This window comes from Stegodyphus dumicola, chromosome 10 (assembly GCF_044657685.1).
Source record: "Stegodyphus dumicola isolate Sdum_Otavi_A_Nest chromosome 10, ASM4465768v1".
NCBI lineage: Eukaryota > Metazoa > Arthropoda > Arachnida > Araneae > Eresidae > Stegodyphus > Stegodyphus dumicola.
The window spans coordinates 146122061-146130736 of record NC_140777.1 but is presented as its reverse complement, the minus strand read 5'-3'; the positions used below and the strand labels follow the sequence as shown (position 1 = coordinate 146130736).

Below are 8676 nucleotides of genomic sequence, written 5' to 3'. Positions count from 1 at the left end.
AAATATATATATATAATTTGCTACGATGACCTAGGTATAGACAAAGATACCCGTAAACCAGGGCCCGCACTCAAGGCGCAGAGGCACGAGGCCCGTAACCAATTCGGTGAAGAACAGCATTTTCTCGGCAGAATCTGCTGCCGAAGCGTGCAGCCCCGAAAGGAATTCAAAAGAAAGCAGAAGACGTGTCAAAAAGTGTGCTCGTCCCCCAAAACAACCCGTTAAAAGGGAGGACACCGGACTGCCAAGTTGGCACAACCCACTCTTCGCCGAAAGTTAAAATAGTTGCAACAACAACATAACCTCATGTTATCCCCCATAGCACAAAACATCCTTAGGATGTCCTATTTAAGTCGCAATATCCCGGGACATACTTAGGATGTCCTAACGATGTTGATTCTCAGATGTCCTGAGGAGATCGTAATTTAACATCCTGAGGATGTCTTATTTAAGTCGCTATGTCCCGGGATATGATAGGATGTCCTGAAGATGTTGATTCTAAGATGTCCTGAGGAGTTCACCAACTTCACATCCTGAGGACATTCATTCTGCATTGTCCGGAGGACTTTCGTTGTCAAACATTTTGAGGATATTTGTGTCTCAAATTTACCAGTTTTAATTTTTTGACATTGCACATCTGAAACTTGCACATTATTTTATTTTTCATATGTATTTTACTAATAATTTTCTAAATGCTGTACATTAAAAATATTGATATGATTGATGATTTATTCTTGTTATTTTGTTATTAATTTTAACTGCTATTTTTTCTGACGTTTTTAAAAATTTATTTAGTCATGGAAAAGATTTTTTTCAATGGATTAGCATTTTCTAGAATATTTGCAAAATTCTAAATAACATATATCTTTTTTTATAAAAAATGTATAAATTACATGTATAATTACTTACAGATTACAAACCCTACTACAAATATAGGTAAAATTAGATATATATATATTTAATTACGGAAACGAATTTTTTTTTAAATTTGGGTATAGAGACATTAGGTATTTTTTTGGAAGCAGGAAACAGGAAAAATTAGCACCTGCCTTCGCCGGGAATCGAAGAACGGACCTCTGGAATACCGGCCCAGTGTGCAGAACCACTACACCACGAAGACACGTTAGGTGTGGTGGTGGTGTATTTAATTATGGCAAAGCACACTAGGGTTATCTACCTAAGGGGAGGAATGTCTTCGTGGAGGACTTTCTAAGGGAAACTGGCTCGTATACACGTTACACGTGGGGAAAACCACGAAAACACCCATGCAGCCAGCCCGTTCGCGGGATTCGAACCTCGTATCGCACTACCAGGGTTCAGCGACTTTACCGCTCGGCCGCTGTTGGCCCGAAGACACGCTAGGAAAGCGGGAGAAATACCTTATATTACTTCTCATTTTAAAGGCCAACTTTTTTTTAAGGGGATCCAATTACTAAATCTTGGGTGTGGATATAAGTCATCCAACACCTTTTTGAATTCGGGCGCCACTGTAGAGACATTAGGATTTTTTTGGGAAGCCGTAGAGATGAAAAATTAGCAACCGCCTTCGCCGTGAATCGAACCACGGACCTCTGAAATACCGGCCCAGCGTGCAGAACTATTACACCACGAAGGCACGCTAGGAAAGCGGAAGAAATACCTCATAAGGAAAATTTTTTTCCTCTAATTACAGGACAGAAAATGTTTTTCAATCGCGCGATCTGTTATTGATATTGAATTACAGTCGTGCGATAATTTCGCAGTAAAGATACATCTCCGATGACTATCCAAGATTCTAGAAACTTTGGTCTTATATAGAGATGGTCGTCTTATAGAAATAATGCTTAATATCAATATTTATTTATAATCTCAGAACTATTGGTCACTTTCAGAAGTGGTCGTTTGAGAGGCGATATTCTATATATTTATTTACTGATACTCTCATATTCCAAAATTTGTTTATATTCTCAGAAATATTGGACGGAAGGTGGTCGTCCCATACATGCAAAATTTTACATTTCATTAAAAATGAATTCGGCATTATTTAACTATTTCCCTATTAATTAATTAATTAGATAAAGAAAAAATTAGGAAATAGTACTGTTTATTACGGAATAATGTAGGAAGTTCTACAGAACTATATTCTTTCGCGTCATTCCACATTGTATCCGGCAAACTACTAGTTCCTCGTATTCTTCCGCAAATCCGTAAACATCTGTCTGATTTGAAACGAAATCCAAAATGGCTGCGCCATGAGGTTAACTTGTATGGATATTTTTTGTTGCATGAAAGGTAAGTTCAATTGCAATACTTGTATGTTTACTTTTTTTGCTTTTCGAATTTATGTCATTTTGACAGTTAAATGATTCACAGCTTTATGAATTGTTACCATTCTGTCGTGAATTACGTGTATCTCGATGGCTGGCTGTCTTTTCAAATATCTAATTTGCCCTGCTATCCAAATGTTTATGACTGAATTTTTTTTAGTCTAGTTTATGCATTCAGTTTCAAAATAATATGTGTGATCAGATTGCTTATTATTTTATTGCAGCAATAAATTTATGTTAAATAGTTTGAACAATTGTATAAAAATAAGAGTTTGCATTGTTTTGTCCAAAATATGTATGGTTGAAACATTATCTTAATCTAGTTTGTAATTCAAGTTTTTTTGGGGGTACTGTTCTGTTATTGGGACCAGAATCGAGAATGTATGAACCTGTGTTCGTAAGTACGTGCATAGATGTGTATATGTAAACACACAAACATACAAATATACAAGCATACATAAATACAATTCTGAACCCGGTCCTGATAACAGAACAGTACCTTTTTTAAATCTTTTTTGAATATTTTATAAAAGGATTAAGCATTTTTCAAACTGCATATCATTTTAAGATTCGACTTGCAGGAAGACAAAATATGGTCATTCAATCAAATGCTTATGATTGCTTTTAACATTTTCTCATAAATATTGTTTGCATTTTTATTGTATTTTAGATACTTTAGTTATGTAAAGTGAACATGAGAATATTAGGAAAGCTGAAGAATATGAATAGTTACCATAATACATGTATTTTTTCATCGAGCCCATTGTTTTAGAAACCAATGCACCATTATTATATGCTGGCTTATTTTATAGTTATACGCAGTTTAATTTTATGTTCATGTTACTGTAGTATTGTCATTATAATAAAAGTATTGATAATTTTTGTTGAATCTTGCAAGTTGCCTAACATTCAGAATTATTACTACCGAATTTTACTGATAGGTTTTTTCGAGTTGACATAATCTGTCTGATAAATAAAATAAACTGGTGTTTAAATTATATGCATTTCTCTTCATGTTTCATTGAAAGTGAGATGGAAATATAAATGCTATCCAGAAAAGTGAATTCTTTTTGCCTGAAATAACAAACTGTACTAAATGATTAATGTTTATATCATTTTAGAAATGTCAATATTAAAGTTTCTCCCCCTTCTCTTCTTTGATTTTGAAATAATTTATAATAAAATAATATATGCATAAGTGTAATTAATGTAAAGTGTCATTCAATAATATAATTTATTTTTACTGATATTTTTATATTTCTTATCTGGGTTTTCTTTTGGTGTTAGAAGGAGGAAAAGACTGTATAGTTTTAATTAAGGAAATAATTAAAACATTACAGTCTTTTAAATAACACAGTTACAGTAATGTTTATTGAAGCAATCAGTACTGTGTGATTGCCAGTGATTGAATAATGTTAAAATGCATTGTTCATAAGGAAATTTGCTTATCTTTGTGTTATAGGTTTTATTTTGACACAAGCTGAAATTTGAATTATTGGAAGCACTTTGAAAACCCGAATTATTTCCTGAATCATTAATCAGGCCAATATATAACATACAAATTTTCATACAAAATTATTTCTTTGAGCATATTATAAAGAGCTCATTTAATTTTATTATTTGTACAAATTTTAGACAAAAGTAGCATGTAACAGTTAAAGATTTATTGAAGCCTACTTGTTACTTGTGGTAACAAAGAAGTGTGAAAGATATTGCCACATTAGCAAACATAATGATCATTGATGCTTAGTTTAGTAATTTAATAATATATTGAGAAATGCTGGGAACTTTTAGAAGTAGACATTTCGGAAATGATGGGCTTGATAAGAAATTTACAGGGTTTTATTATTTATTCTTTAGTTAAGAATGGATTTTAGATGTTCATGTGAAAGAATTCTGTTTAATTATATGTGAAAGAATAGTTAAAGTTTGGCATTTAAAAAAATGAATTAATAACATGCAATTATCTTTTTATTATACATATATTACTATATATTTCTAATGCGCTATGTAAATGTCAGTGCTAAACAATTGAGATACTATTGTCAGGGCAATCTTTTCTTATACATGAAAAATTCTGATGCTTTCTTATCATCTGCCCTCACAGCTTCAACTTATGCTAAAACAGCAAGTGTATGCACACGATAATAGCAAACTATGAATATGCATACCACATACATGTATTTACATGCTTTATTTTTAATCTTTATTTCTGAACTGTATTCCATTGGATGAAAAATATGTGAATATTGACCCAATGTATATATTTTTTTTGTGTGTGCATCCTAAAATTTCTTGTTTCTTATGAAGTGCTTATTTGAATTACTACTTGTGAACAGAGCAGTAGATATGAACCATAAACTAACCATTTTGCCAATTTTCACAGCCTTGCAGATAGTCAGAAAGCACCAAAATTTATAATAATGTTAAGTTTAAATGATGTTCTATACTTTTGTGTTAATTTTTCTATTCTATTAATTCTATTACTGTGTTATCAAACTTTCTGCAGGAATTTCAACTGGTTAAAATGTTATTACCATGTGGAGAAGAATTTGGTTTTCAAGCTAGAAAAAATTGCAGCTGAAGGATTTTGTAGAAGGTCAGTCAAACTGGTTTTAGTTAATTATAATTTAATTTTGGGAGAAGAATTCTCAAATTTATTTATCATAAGTGTCTAAAGGTCTTCTAAATTAAATTCTGCTTGTTTTTGAAATTTTTCATGACATTAATTCTTTGATTATTATTTTTTTTTTTAATTTACTAACTTATATCCAGGCACATAATGTTGCATTTAATGCCATACCTTAAATATTGTAAAATGTTAAAATAATACATTTCACTTAAAAATGTGGTTGTGTCAGTAAATTTTCTGTTACATTTAATCATATCTATAAACATTGGTATACATCATTTTTCAATAATCTGTATATTATTTTGTGCATTTCTTTTACATCCAAGATCTGGCATATGACTTGCTTTTCAAACTGATAACATGGTGTAATAATGTAATCTAATAACTAATAAACAATAAGTTTACTATGGAACAGGCCAAATTTAATAAATTATTCTTTGATAGAAATTTATTCATGTGTTCAGTGTGTCTCATCTTTTTAAATTGCTAAAGTAAATTTTATGTAGTTGCATTTAGGAATTTTGACTGTATCAGAGTAATTTTGTTTCAGTTATTATAACATGCAAGGGAAAAAATTCATTCATAGCTCTGTATTTAAAATTAGTTAATTAAAGTCCTTAATAAAGAGGGACGTTTTGTTGTTTTTAATGTCGATAGAGTTTAATTCAAAAATATGCCACATTAAGGGTTACTTTTTAACCTAATTTAAAATTTTCATTACTTTAACATGTCTAATAATTGTTATTTTAACTCCGATATTGTAATAATATCAAAATTCCCTATTTTTTTATAGGTAATCCAAATGTAAAACAAGAAAAGAAAAAATTAAAATGTAGAAGTATATTTGTTTCATACCTCTAACAAATAAAAACAACATGAGCACTTTTTACTGTCTATCTGCATAGTGTGGCATGTCCTGAAAGACTGAGATTTGTATGATCAAATCCATGTTTCAGTTAAAGGAAAATGCATGCGCAGTCTTCTGATTTTCCCTTCGATTAAGGATTCTGTATATACTAGCATAAGAAATATATTAGTTAATGCAGTGTTATACATCAATATTTATAGACAATTATTGTGGCTATGTTTATTATAATTTTGTTCACTGTAATGGCTGGAGTGCCTAAACCATCATGCTGTGTAAACAAAACTCAAATCTTCATCTCTGCATACTGCTCCACTAGTGTTTAAACCACTGAAATGGTGATTATGGTAGGACATCTTTGGTAAAAATTTACTCTACTGTAACCCTTGGCGAATCGTTTCTTTTTTTTTATATCAAGATCGTCACCTGAGAGGATCGGCACCAATTTCAAGGTGGCCGCTACACAAAACCAAAATAAGAAGTCAAAGACATACACAAACTCTGTGTCCATGTACACATCGACCTATTAAAACAGAGAACTGCACAAACTGGGCATTGTGCACTGCCTTAACTTTGTCCATGTACACATTGATCTATTTTCACTTTAAGAAAATCAGAAAGTTAAAAATATCATAGTTACCAGAAAAAATTCGCCACTGTCTTAACACACAGACAATCAAAAATACACAGAGAGGAATAAGTTACCGAAAATACATATTTCCTATCATAAAAACATTAAACAACAAATCTTCTAACAAAAATTAACACACAGAGACAAAAAAATAAATGAAACGTCATTTTTTTTAACATACCTTTTTTTTCACATGCATATGTTTAGGCTTCCCACCACCATCCTCCAGGTAAGCAATTCAATTAAATTTTTCGTCTCTTAGTCACCTCAGACATACTCAAACGATGGTACCCACATCAAAATAATAAATAGCATGTTCAAAATACAAGACCATACCACTTCCGTGCAACCAAACACAGCAATTGAAAAGAATGGTAAGAACCAAAAACCTGGGACCGTACAAAAGGTTTACTATTAAAAAAAGTAGCCCAAAACTAAATTTATCACAGCACGTTGGCAATATTTGCAGAAATAACTCCTTTTTGTTGACAAAAAAAAAAAAGGTTTTTTTTTTCCCCCCAAAGGCGCAATGGGCTTCCACATTTCACAAACAACCAATACCACTTTGCGATTTTTTTTCAGACAGAAACCAAGGTGTACCATACAGTAAAGATTAGCCACATCTTCATTTACTACTGTTACAAGTACTTCTCTGGTAAATTTCTGCGGTTAAATTCAAAAGTTTAAAATTGCATTAACATGATCAAGATTCGGAGTCATAGCTAGGGTTTTCAGCGCTCAGGGACAACTGAAGATTTCGCGCCCCCTACTGCTTGCCAAGGATGGAAAATATTTAATTCTAAAATGTTCTAACATCAGTTTGGCGCCCCTTGGATTCTGCACCTGGGGACAGATGCCCCCCTCTAGCTACGCCCCTGATCAGATTTTATTTTCTGCACGTAGCTAACAATTACTTATGTGTTGTCAGATAAATGTTACCAGATGCAGTTAATTATTTTTTACTTGCCAATCTCATGAGACAAGTTTTTTTTTGATCCTGCAAGACTTTACTTTGTGTTGCAAAATAAATTCATTCTCACTCTTTTTGGACTTGCCTACACATTAAATTTAAAATAGTTTTATGAATAGGTAAGATGTGATTATCATAATTTTGTTTCTCTCTTTATCTTGGCAACTTTATATGTTGATTCAGTATCCAGGTTACCTACCAGTGGCTGATTGATAAAACTGCTCATATGTTCAGCTGGTGGTGTGAGTTTATTTTCTAACATAAAAAATTTTAAAAGGCATCCCCCATGTTTATTTTACTATAATCGAAAAATCAAATAATTGCTACTCTGTTTATAGGTACTAAATGTTAAAATATTTTAAATGCTTCCTTTAATTTGCATTCTAATAGTCATTTGTTTAAATTTAATTATGAATTATATTCACATATAGTAATTGTGAGTGTTTTTTTATTTTAGGTGCTGTGAAAGGCAATGACAGAGATCCAATTTATCAAGAGTTCTTATATACATAAGAATACATGGATATAAGATTGTTTTTCATGAATTCAAATAAAATGTGATAAATTGGATTAATAAAAACTATTTTGAATTTTGAAAAGTGTTTTTCCTCTGTGAATCATAATATAGTGCCATAAATTTCTGAATGTGTTTATTTTTCATTCAAATAAATAGCTTTACAAAAATTTGTCATATTAATAGATATTGCATAATTTAGCATTATTATAAATATTTATTATAGCAGATTTAGCTGAACTACTTTTTTAGTCTCTTTGCAGATGAAGTCACAAAGGTAAGTGGTTAGATATTTTTCTGTATTCCCCATTAAGTAATTTTATCTGGTAAATTACCATTACTTATATACTAAAGGTGAAAGAATAAGCTTTCCTTGAAGATACAAAAATTTGCAGATATTTAAAAAAATTGGTATACATAAAAAAGTTCTTAAATTGCCACATATGCGAAACTGAAAATGTTATATATGAAATAGTTCAGAAATATAAATATTTTCACTAATTTTTAACTATAATTCACTGCATTTGTTATATATAATCACAGTTTAAGGTAGCAGTGCTTTTCTCACTGTGATTTCTCATGTATTTTGATACATAAATCCACGTATTTTGATTTCTCTTTTGAGACCGAATAAAAAATGAACTAAACATTCTCGTTGACAATGAGAATTGAATAAAAGCTCACCTCAAAATAAAATGAATTAATAAATTTATGGAAAATTTTACATTGCATATATTGAGCAGAAAGAGTAAACTGAA

The 8676-nt window shown here is 31.1% G+C and overlaps 1 long non-coding RNA gene across 1 annotated transcript; it reads left to right on the top strand.

The window, feature by feature from the left end:
• The first annotated feature begins 2151 nt into the window (after positions 1–2151).
• Positions 2152–8003, top strand: LOC146995128 (uncharacterized). Its single transcript, XR_015043575.1, has 3 exons — positions 2152–2271; positions 4816–4905; positions 7862–8003. It is a non-coding gene; the product is annotated as an uncharacterized LOC146995128 (long non-coding RNA).
• Positions 8004–8676: the final 673 nt, after the last annotated feature.